This window comes from Colius striatus, chromosome 28 (genome assembly GCF_028858725.1).
Source record: "Colius striatus isolate bColStr4 chromosome 28, bColStr4.1.hap1, whole genome shotgun sequence".
In the NCBI taxonomy this organism is placed as follows: Eukaryota; Metazoa; Chordata; class Aves; order Coliiformes; family Coliidae; genus Colius; species Colius striatus.
In genome coordinates, this window is record NC_084786.1 from 3,170,765 (window position 1) to 3,182,529 (window position 11,765).

Genomic DNA, 11,765 nt, shown 5'->3' on the forward strand with positions numbered 1-11,765 from the left:
CCCTGGGTCCGTTGCCCCTCTCCGCCGTCACCCCGACAACGGGTTCATTGTGACGCAGGCCGTCCCCCGCCCAAACCTTGGAAACCCAGGCCTGCTGCGGGCCCTGGGTCCGTTGCCCCTCTCTGTCGTCACCCCGACAACGACTTCCCTATGACGCAGGCCGCCCCCTGACCAAACCTTGCAAACCCAGGCCTGCTGCGGGCCCGGGGTTTTGTTCCCCTCTCCACCGTCACCCCGACAACGACTTCCCTGTGACGCAGGCCGTCCCCCGCCAAAACCTTGAAAACTCAGGCCTGCTATGGGCCCGGGGTCTCTTGCCCCTCTCCGCCGTCACCCCGACAACGGGTTCATTGCGACGCAGGCCGCCCCTGACCAAACCTAGAAAACCCAGGCCTGCTGCGGGCCCTGGGTCCGTTGCCCCTCTCCGCCGTCACCCCGACAACGGGTTCATTGTGACGCAGGCCGTCCCCCGCCCAAACCTTGCAAACCCAGGCCTGCTATGGGCCCGGGGTCTTTTGCCCGTCTCCACCGTCACCCCGACAACGGGTTCATTGTGACGCAGGCCCCCCCCCGACAAAACCTTGCAAACCCAGGCCTGCTGCGGGCCTGGGGTTTGTTGCCCCCCTCCTCCGTCACCCCGACATCGGCTTCCTTGGGCAGTACCTGATCGCAGTACCTGATTGGGTGCAGGACCCTCCCGACTTAGCCGAACGGCCCTGAGGACGAGGAGCTGCTTCGCTGCTCCTTTCCAGGGAATGGGGTCGACTGGGAGCTGACACGAGCGCATCACACGGACACACGCATGCATGGGGCGCATCGACGCGGCCGATGACACGGGCTGCAAGACAACAAGGTGGCGTTATCAACACAGTTGCAAACCTTTTCTTGTCCCTTCCTGGCTTTCGGACTCCTCACCCACTGCCGCCCTCCGCTGCAGGCCCACGGTCCGTTGCCCCTCTCCGCCGTCACCCCGACAACGGGTTCATTGTGACGCAGGCCGTCCCCCGCCGAAACCTTGCAAACCCAGGCCCGCTGCGAGCCTGGGGACCGTTGCCCCTCTCCGCTGTCACCCCGACAACGGGTTCATTGTGACACAGGTCGCCCCCGCCCAGACCTTGCAAACGGACGCCTGCTGCGGGCCCTGGGTCCGTTGCCCCTCTCCGCCCTCACCCCGACAACGGGTTCATTGTGACGCAGGCCGCCCCTGACCAAACCTTGAAAACCCAGGCCTGCTGCGGGCCTGGGGACCGTTGCCCCTCTCCGCTGTCACCCCGACAACGGGTTCATTGTGACGCAGGCCGCCCCTGACCAAACCTTGAAAACCCAGGCCCGGTGCGGGCCCGGGGTTTTGTTCCCCTCTCCGCCGTCACCCCGACAACGACTTCCCTGTGACGCAGGCCGTCCCCTGCCCAAACCTTGAAAACCCAGGCCTGCTATGGGCCCGGGGTCCGTTGCCCCTCTCCACCGTCACCCCGACAACGGGTTCATTGTCACGCAGGTCCCCCCCGACAAAACCTTGCAAACCCAGGCCTGCTGCGGGCCCGGGGTTTGTTGCCCCCCTCCTCCGTCACCCCGACATCGGCTTCCTTGGGCAGTACCTGATCGCAGTACCTGATTGGGTGCAGGACCCTCCCGACTTAGCAGAACGGCCCTCAGGACGAGGAGCTACTTCGCTGCTCTTTTCCAGGGAATGGGGTCGACTGGGAGCCGACACGAGCGCATCACACGGACACACGCAGGCATGGGGCGCATCGACGCGGCCGATGACGCGGGCTGCAAGACAACAAGGCGGCATTATCAACACAGTTGCAAACCTTTTCTTGTCCCTTCCTGGCTTTCGGACTCCTCACCCACTGCCGCCCTCCGCTGCAGGCCCACGGTCCGTTGCCCCTCTCCTCCGTCACCCCGACAACGGGTTCATTGTGATGCAGGCCGCCCCCGCCCAAACCTTGCAAGCCCAGGACTGCTGCGGGCCTGGGGTTTGTTGCCCCTCTCCTCCGTCACCCCGACAACGGGTTCATTGTGACGCAGGCCGTCCCCGCCCAAACCTTGCAAATGCAGGACTGCTGCGGGCCCTGGGTCCGTTGCCCCTCTCCGCCGTCACCCCGACAACGGGTTCATTGTGACGCAGGCCGCCCCTGACCAAACCTTGAAAACCCAGGCCTGCTGCGGGCCTGGGGACCGTTGCCCCTCTCCGCTGTCACCCCGACAACGGGTTCATTGTGACGCAGGCCGCCCCTGACCAAACCTTGAAAACCCAGGCCCGGTGCGGGCCCGGGGTTTTGTTCCCCTCTCCGCCGCCACCCCGACAACGGCTTCCTTGTGACGCAGGCCGTCCCCCGCCCAAACCTTGCAAACCCAGGCCTGCTGCGGGCCCTGGGTCCGTTGCCCCTCTCCGCCGTCACCCCGACAACAGGTTCATTGTGACGCAGGCCGCCCCCGACAAAACCTTGCAAACCCAGGCCTGCTGCGGGCCCTGGGTCCGTTGCCCCTCTCCGCCCTCACCCCGACAACGGGTTCATTGTGACGCAGGCCGCCCCTGACCAAACCTTGAAAACCCAGGCCTGCTGCGGGCCCTGGGTCCGTTGCCCCTCTCCGCCCTCACCCCGACAACGGGTTCATTGTGACGCAGGCCGTCCCCCGCCGAAACCTTGGAAACCCAGGCCTGCTGCGGGCCCTGGGTCCGTTGCCCCTCTCCGTCGTCACCCCGACAACGACTTCCCTGTGACGCAGGCCGCCCCCTGACCAAACCTTGCAAACCCAGGCCTGCTGCGGGCCCGGGGTTTTGTTCCCCTCTCCGCCGTCACCCCGACAACGACTTCCCTGTGACGCAGGCCGTCCCCCGCCAAAACCTTGAAAACTCAGGCCTGCTATGGGCCCGGGGTCTCTTGCCCCTCTCCGCCGTCACCCCGACAACGGGTTCATTGTGACGCAGGCCGTCCCCCGCCCAAACCTTGCAAACCCAGGCCTGCTATGGGCCCGGGGTCTTTTGCCCGTCTCCACCGTCACCCCGACAACGGGTTCATTGTGACGCAGGCCCCCCCCCGACAAAACCTTGCAAACCCAGGCCTGCTGCGGGCCTGGGGTTTGTTGCCCCCCTCCTCCGTCACCCCGACATCGGCTTCCTTGGGCAGTACCTGATCGCAGTACCTGATTGGGTGCAGGACCCTCCCGACTTAGCCGAACGGCCCTGAGGACGAGGAGCTACTTCGCTGCTCCTTTCCAGGGAATGGGGTCGACTGGGAGCTGACACGAGCGCATCACACGGACACACGCATGCATGGGGCGCATCGACGCGGCTGATGACACGGGCTGCAAGACAACAAGGTGGCGTTATCAACACAGTTGCAAACCTTTTCTTGTCCCTTCCTGGCTTTCGGACTCCTCACCCACTGCCGCCCTCCGCTGCAGGCCCACGGTCCGTTGCCCCTCTCCTCCGTCACCCCAACAACGGGTTCATTGTGACGCAGGCCGCCCCCACCCAAACCTTTCAAACCCAGGCCCGCTGCGGTCCTGGGGTTTGTTGCCCCTCTCCGCCGTCACCCCGACAACGGGTTCATTGTGACGCAGGCCGTCCCCCGCCGAAACCTTGCAAACCCAGGCCCGCTGCGAGCCTGGGGACCGTTGCCCCTCTCCGCTGTCACCCCGACAACGGGTTCATTGTGACACAGGTCGCCCCCGCCCAGACCTTGCAAACGGACGCCTGCTGCGGGCCCTGGGTCCGTTGCCCCTCTCCGCCGTCACCCCGACAACGGGTTCATTGTGACGCAGGCCGCCCCTGACCAAACCTTGAAAACCCAGGCCTGCTGCGGGCCTGGGGACCGTTGCCCCTCTCCGCTGTCACCCCGACAACGGGTTCATTGTGACGCAGGCCGCCCCTGACCAAACCTTGAAAACCCAGGCCCGGTGCGGGCCCGGGGTTTTGTTCCCCTCTCCGCCGTCACCCCGACAACGACTTCCCTGTGACGCAGGCCGTCCCCTGCCCAAACCTTGAAAACCCAGGCCTGCTATGGGCCCGGGGTCCGTTGCCCCTCTCCACCGTCACCCCGACAACGGGTTCATTGTCACGCAGGTCCCCCCCGACAAAACCTTGCAAACCCAGGCCTGCTGCGGGCCCGGGGTTTGTTGCCCCCCTCCTCCGTCACCCCGACATCGGCTTCCTTGGGCAGTACCTGATCGCAGTACCTGATTGGGTGCAGGACCCTCCCGACTTAGCAGAACGGCCCTCAGGACGAGGAGCTACTTCGCTGCTCTTTTCCAGGGAATGGGGTCGACTGGGAGCCGACACGAGCGCATCACACGGACACACGCAGGCATGGGGCGCATCGACGCGGCCGATGACGCGGGCTGCAAGACAACAAGGCGGCATTATCAACACAGTTGCAAACCTTTTCTTGTCCCTTCCTGGCTTTCGGACTCCTCACCCACTGCCGCCCTCCGCTGCAGGCCCACGGTCCGTTGCCCCTCTCCTCCGTCACCCCGACAACGGGTTCATTGTGATGCAGGCCGCCCCCGCCCAAACCTTGCAAGCCCAGGACTGCTGCGGGCCTGGGGTTTGTTGCCCCTCTCCTCCGTCACCCCGACAACGGGTTCATTGTGACGCAGGCCGTCCCCGCCCAAACCTTGCAAATGCAGGACTGCTGCGGGCCCGGGGTTTTTTTCCCCTCTCCGCCGTCACCCCGACAACGGGTTCATTGTGACGTAGGCCGCCCCCGCCCAAGTTTAGCAAACGCACGGCTGCTGCAGGCCGTGGGTCCGTTGTCCATCTCCGCCGTCACCCTGAAAACGGCTTCCTTGTGATGCAGGTCGCCCCCGACCAAACCTTGCAAACCCAGGCCTGCTGCAGGCCCGGGGTCCATTGCCCCTCTCTGCCGCCACCCCGACAACGGCTTCCTTGTGACCCAGGCTGCCGCCGCCCAAACCCTGCAAACCCAGGCCTGCTGCGGGCCCGGGATCCGTTGCCCCTCTCCGTCGTCACCCTGAAAACGGATTCATTGTGACGCAGGCCGTTCCCCGCCGAAACCCTGCAACCCGAGGGCCGCTGAGGGCCCGGCTTATGTTATCCCGTCTCCGCCGTCATGCCGACAACGCGTTCATTGTGATGCAGGCCGTCCCTCCACTCACGCTGCACCCCGTGACCTGCTGCGATCCTAGCTGCCGTTACCCTGTCTCCACCCTCATGCCCTCAACAGGTACATTGCGATGCAGGTTGCCCCCGCCCAAAGCCCGCACCCCGTGGCCCGCAGCGAGCCCGGCCGCCATTACCCCATCTCCACTGTCACCCTGGCAACAGGTCCATTGTGACACAGGTTTCCCCTATGAGCCCAGCCGCCGTTCTTTGTCTCCACCGCACCTCCCCCCATCCCCCCGACAACCCCACATACTATTCACTGTGATATAGGCTATTCCCCTCCCCGCCCCAGCCCTGCACCCTGTGGCTTGCTGCAAACCCGGCCGCCATTAATCCCTCTCCACCGTCACCCCGATAAAAGGTTCATTGTGACACATGCTGCCTATTGGAGCCTGGCTGCCCTTCCCTGTCTCCGCCGCGCCCACCCCCTCCCCAAACCCCACCGCCCCCCCACCCCGTGCCTCAACCCCCCCCCCCGCCCGCCAGCCTCCCTTCTCTGCCCCACCCCTCCTCGTCGGCCTCGCACACGGTTCACTGTGACACAGGAACACACACACCCCCCCACCCCCCCCCCCCCGATTCCTGGACCGTGTGGCTTGCTTCCTTGCCCAGCCGCCCCTACGGGAAGTTGAAGCGGGGAGACTTTAGGACCCAGCGCCGTCTCTGTCTCCTCACTCCTGTCCCTGCCCACCGTTGCCGGCTTTGCCACCGCCGCGGGGAGACTTTAGGACCCAGCGGCGTCTCTGTCTCCTCACTCCTGTCCCTGCCCACCGTTGCCGGCTTTGCCACCGCCGCGGGGAGACTTTAGGACCCAGCGGCGTCTCTTCCTGTTTCCCAGCCGCGCGGCAGAAGGGAGTCCCGGCGCCGTGCAGTCTCGACCCCGGGCTCCCGGGGCACAAGCCCGTGCTCCTGCCCCGACTCCCGCGTTTCTTTCTCAGTCAGTCACTCGCCCTGCTGCAGTCCTGCCTGCCGCCCGCCCCCCCTTGTACTCCACCTGCTGCCACGAGTTGAAAAACAAACGAACGCTGAGCCGGGGGTGGGGGTGGGGGTGTGTGTGGGGGGGAAGGGATAAAAGCCCAAAACCCCCAAAACTCTCTCAACTGACCTAAACAGAAATCTTTGTCAAAAGGGAAACCATCTCTTCTTCAGCCTACCTTTCCACCAGACTCCGGCTCGCCGACCGCCCTGTTGCCTTCCCTTGTGCCAGACCACCCCCCTCCTTTCCCCTGCCGCTGCTGGCGCCACAAATGAGCCCGTGACCCTTGGCTAGGCGGGAAATGCCGCCCACTCCTCCCTGAAGGAGGATCCAGCTACCTCTCTGCGCCTTCCCCCGCCCCCCCTCCTCGGGGGCGCCAGACAGACTGCTTGGAGAGGAGAAGCACCTGACCTCCTCAGGGCGGGAGAGAGAGGAAGGGGGGGGGGGGGTGGGCGGGGGGGGTGGTGCTCGCGCGCTTATCTGTGTGTATGTCTGTTTGGGGGGGGAAGCATGTATGTCTGAGTTGGCACCTGCAGACACATTTACAGCTGGTCAACGTATTTTATTCCCGGGAAATGAAGAAATAAATTCAAGCCGGAAAATAAAATTCCAAAAAAAACAACGGTAAAAAGTTTGGGGGGGGGGGGAGGAGAAGGAGTAGGGGGAGGAGGAGGAAGAAAAGAAAAGGAAAAATAAACCCTCGAGGCGCGGACTTGGCAGTGGGGCACCCCATCCGGAAGCAGAGACTCCTAACTCTCGAAAAAGTTGGGGTACGGGGTGAAAAGGTGCGTGGAAAGGTTGGTTTTACGCACAACCAGCTACAGCGGGTGCCACCAGGTGTCCACGGCTGCGAAAGTGTCGCCAGGTCTACCCGGCTCCGCAGCGCCACCCGGTCTCCCGGGCTCCGGCATTGTAGCCAGGTCTACCTGGCTCCGCAACGCCACCCGGCCTCCCGGGCTCTGGCGGTGTTCGCCAGGCCTACCGTGCTCCGCAGCGCCACCCGGTCTCCCGGGCTCCGGCGGTGTTTGCCCGGTCTACCCGGCTCCGCAGAACCACCCGATCTCCCTTTCCCCGCTCCGGCGGTGTTTGCCAGGCCTACCCGGCTCCGCGGCGCCACCCGGCCTCTCCGGCTCTGGCGGTGTTTGCACGGTCTACCCGGCTCCGATGAACCACCCGGTCCCCCTTCCCCGCTCCGGCGGTGCCGCCAGGCCTTCCCGGCTCCGCAGCGCCACCCTGCCCCTCCGGCTCCGGCGGTGTTTGCCCGGTCTACCCTGCTCCGCAGAACCTCCCGGTCCCCATTCCCCGCTCCGGCGGTGCCGCCAGGACTACCCGGCTCCGCAGCGCCACCCGGCCTCTCCGGCTCTGGCGGTGTTGGCCCGGTCTACCCGGCTCCGCAGAACCTCCCGGTCCCCATTCCCCGCTCTGGCGGTGCCGCCATGCCTACCCGGCTCCGCAGCGCCACCCGGCCTCTCCGGCTCTCGCGGTGTTTGCCCGGTCTACCCCGCTCCGCAGAACCACCTGGTCTCCCTTTACGGCTCCGGCGGTGCCGCCGGGCGTACCCGGCTCCGCGGCGCCACCCGGCCTCTCCGGCTCTGGCGGTGTTTGCACGGTCTACCCGGCTCCGATGAACCACCCGGTCCCCCTTCCCCGCTCTGGCGGTGCCGCCGGGCGTACCCGGCTCCGCAGCGCCACCCGGCCTCCCGGGCTCCGGCGGTGTTAGCCCGGTCTACCCGGCTCCGCAGAACCACCCCGTCCCCCTTCCCTGCTCCGGCGGTGCCGCCAGGCCTTCCCGGCTCCGCAGCGCCACCCTGCCCCTCCGGCTCCGGCGGTGTTTGCCCGGTCTACCCTGCTCCGCAGAACCTCCCGGTCCCCATTCCCCGCTCCGGCGGTGCCGCCAGGACTACCCGGCTCCGCAGCGCCACCCGGCCTCTCCGGCTCTGGCGGTGTTGGCCCGGTCTACCCGGCTCCGCAGAACCTCCCGGTCCCCATTCCCCGCTCCGGCGGTGCCGCCAGGCCTACCCGGCTCCGCAGCGCCACCCGGCCTCTCCGGCTCTGGCGGTGTTGGCCCGGTCTACCCCGCTCCGCAGAACCACCTGGTCTCCCTTCACGGCTCCGGCGGTGCCGCCAGGCCTTCCCGGCTCCGCAGCGCCACCCGGCCTCCCGGGCTCCGGTGGTGTTAGCCCGGTCTACCCGGCTCCGCAGAACCACCCGGTCCTCCTTCCCCGCTCCGGCGGTGCCGCCAGGCCCACTCGGCTCTGCAGCTCCACCCGGCCTCTCCGGCTCTGGCGGTGTTGGCCCGGTCTACCCCGCTCCGCAGAACCACCTGGTCTCCCCGGCTCCGGCGGTGCCGCCAGGCCTACCCGGCTCCGCAGCGCCACCGTCTCCCGAGCTCTGGCGGTGTTGGCCAGCTCTTCCCGTATGCGCAGCACCACCCATTTTCTCTTTTCCGGTTCGGCGGTACCACCAGGCCTCCCCTTCTCCGGAGCGCTACCACCCGTTCTCCCTTTACGGCTCCGGCGGTGTCGCCAGGCCTACCCGGCTCTGCAGCGCCACCCGGCCTCCTGGGCTCCGGCGGTGTTAGCCAGGTCTACCGGGTTCCGTAGCGCCACCCGGTCACCCGTTCCCGCTCCTGCGGTGTAGCCAGGTCTACCCGTCTCCGCAGCGCCACCCGGTCTTGCGGTCTCCGTCGCTGTTGGTCAGGTCTACCCGTCTCCGCAGCGCCACCCGGTCTCCCGCGTTGTTTGCCAGGTCTACCCTGCTCCGCAGCGCCACCCGGTTTCCTCCTCGCTCTGGCGGAGCCGCCGTGCCTTCCCGGCTCCGAGATGCCGCCGGGTCTATTTATTTGCTCCGCCAGGTCCACCCTGCTCTGCATCGTTTCGCGGTCTACCCGGCACCGGCATGACGAGCCTTACGGACCTTCGGGGTAGACCTGTGCTCCCTGCGGCTGCCTTGGTGTTTTCGAAGGGGTCGCTGTTTCGCGCTGCCTCCAGTTGCGTCATCGTAGAAAGCGGCAGCAGTACAGCGCCACCCCGGTAAAGTCCATAGTCGCTCTCTTGAAAGCGAAACCGGGCGTGGACTTAGTTTTACATACTATAGGGGCGAGCGGTGACTCGCGCTTGCAGCTCAGCTCGTGAGCGGCTGCAATGCCCGCGGCGCGGCCGGTGTTAAGTGGGGCGCTGGTCGGCCGTTGAGGTGGCTCTTGTCCCGGTGGTGGCTCAAATTGCCTGCTTGCTCGGCACGGTTGCTCTCTCGCGCTGGTATGCCAAACCCCCACCCCAGCACAGTCGAGAGACCCGGGGAAAGTTGGAGAACGGTCGCAACCGCTGTCCGTTGCATGCCTGGCACCGGTGTTGAGGGTTTGGCTTGAAGCCGAGTTCACCCCGGGCAGAGCTTGATGCTTGGTGGCGGTCGCCAGGCACTCGAACGCTGTGGGGGGGAGACTAGCCTGCCCCAGTGGCTTTTCTCTCTCCCTTCTCCTCCGTTGGGTCCCTTGGGATGACCCCGCTGATTTTGGGCAAAAAGGTGAACCAGGACGAGAATTTGCCCCCCCCGATGGTGTCCAGCCTCCCGTGGCTGCCGCCAGCTCCTTTGAGGGTCTGATCCAAGAGGGAATGGAATGTTTGGCGGTGAGGTGGCGTCGCCTCATCCTTCTTTTCACCCCCACCCCCGGCCTTAAGCTGGGGACGCCTGCGAAGCGGGCAAGAGTAACACACACAGGGGCTGCCGCTCCCGGCGGTTGGCCAGTCCAATGCAGATGAACTCCGGGGGTTGAGAGTCTCGAGCCTGCTCCCGTGGCTTTTGCTGGCTCTCCCCCCCTAGAACGCGTTTTTCTTTCCGGCCTTAAGCTGGAGCCCTGTCCCCCCCTGCACGTCGGGGGGCAGAGCCGGTGCAGCTGCCCGCTGTCATTGGCGGTGAGCTTGAGTCGTGCAGGCGGCCGTAGAGTCTTGAGCCTGCTTCGGCTTTCTCTGGCCTCCCATGCCGAGAGCCCGATGACCAACGGGCGAGGTGTCAGCGGTGCCACCTTGCCTTCTTCCCGGGGGTTTGGCCATGCGTGGGCGGCCCGTGGTGTCTGGCTTGCTCTGGTCTCCCTGGTTGATGTTGGAGGGCTTGGTGTGAAAAAGGAGGTCTGCACCGTCACGGTCGAGGGAGCGGCACCTCGTCCTTTTTCTTTTTTTTTTTTCCCTCCGGCCTTAAGCTTGGAGCCCCCCCCGTGCTTTTTTTAGAGGGGGAATCCCGAAAGCGTTTTTTGAGTGGTCCCAGTGGGCTGGCAGCTCAACGCGCAGGGGACCTGGAGGGTGTCGAGACTCTCCAGAGGCTTGCACCTCGCGTGAGATACGGGTTTTTTGTGTCGGTCTATTTTTTTCCGTTTCCTTCCTCCGGGGTAAGTGGTTCCCCGTGGGGCCAGGTAAAAGCCCGGTGGTTGCCGGTGCTCTCGAACGCTTAAAAAGACCCTCGATGGCAGGAGTCAAGCCTTGCCGCGGCTTCTCCTCTGGCCTTGTCGACCCTCGCTTAAAGGGAACCGTTGTCTTGGGGGCGGGTGGATGGCGGCGCCTCCCGCTCCCCCCTTCCTACTGATCCAGACCTACAGGCAGCGCCCTCTGAGGCGTTCTCTGGGCATGTCGGAGAGTCTCCGCGGCGGGCCGGCTGGTGCCGGTGTTCAGGCTGCTGGAGCACCTCTTGCAGACATTGCCTTTGTTCTCGCTCGCACGCAGAGCCCCGCGTCTGCCGTCTTCACTCTCCCCGGGGGTGCTGGCGGTCAGGTGCGCGTTGTGGCTGTTGTTGTCCCAGGAACCGTGGCCGCGGGGGCCGTTGCTTTTCCTGTCTTTCCCTTCCCCACCTGATCGATGAGGCACTTCGGGTCGCGTCGGAGAGGGCCCCCGGCGGGCCGGCTTCTGCTGTGCTCCCCGTCACAAGGGAGTCACGGTCGGGGTCCGGTGTTCAGGCAGGGCGGTCTCCTTTCCAATTCGCTTCCCGTTTCATGCTGGAGGTGTTGTCTTGCAGTCCCCTGAGCCGTAGGGGGCCGCGGTGACGGGCGGGTAGCGTCGGCGGTCGGGGCGCGTGCCTCTCTGCGTCGCCCCATCCGAATCTGCCCCCCTCGTGCTTCGACGGGGTTCCTCGGGCTTTACCGACTCGGGCTGTGTGACGGCCGCGTGGCCCCGCGAGCCCTCAGGTGTCCTCAAACACGCGAGGTGTCGGTGCTGGCCTCGGTCCGTGTATCCCGTGGGTGCCGGCCACAAGCAGCGCTTGGGCGGTGGGGCGGCCGAGCCAACTTTGCAACTGGGGTAAGAAAGCGCGCGGGCGGCAGGGAGGCGTCTCCCACCGTCGCGGCTTGTTGGTTCCTTGTGGGCTTCTCGTGCCGCACCGCTGCCTGCTGCAGAGTGAGTCGCCCCAGCAAGGGAGCTCGGTGGCGGGGTCGTGCCCGCCTCAGCGGGTCGCTGTCTCCTCTAGCACATCCGATTGCTCCCACGGCAGGGAGGGAAAGGGGGATGAGTGGGGGGGTCCGTCTCCCCCCCCCACCGCCACCACGATCACGGCCTCGGGGGCGGGTCAGCCCCGGGTCGGCCCGTGCCGCGCGGAGTTAGGGGGTGGCCGTGCCCGTCCGCGTCTCGCCGTCTCGCGTGAGACGGGGAGCGTGCCGTGGTGCGGTGCTCCTCCCGG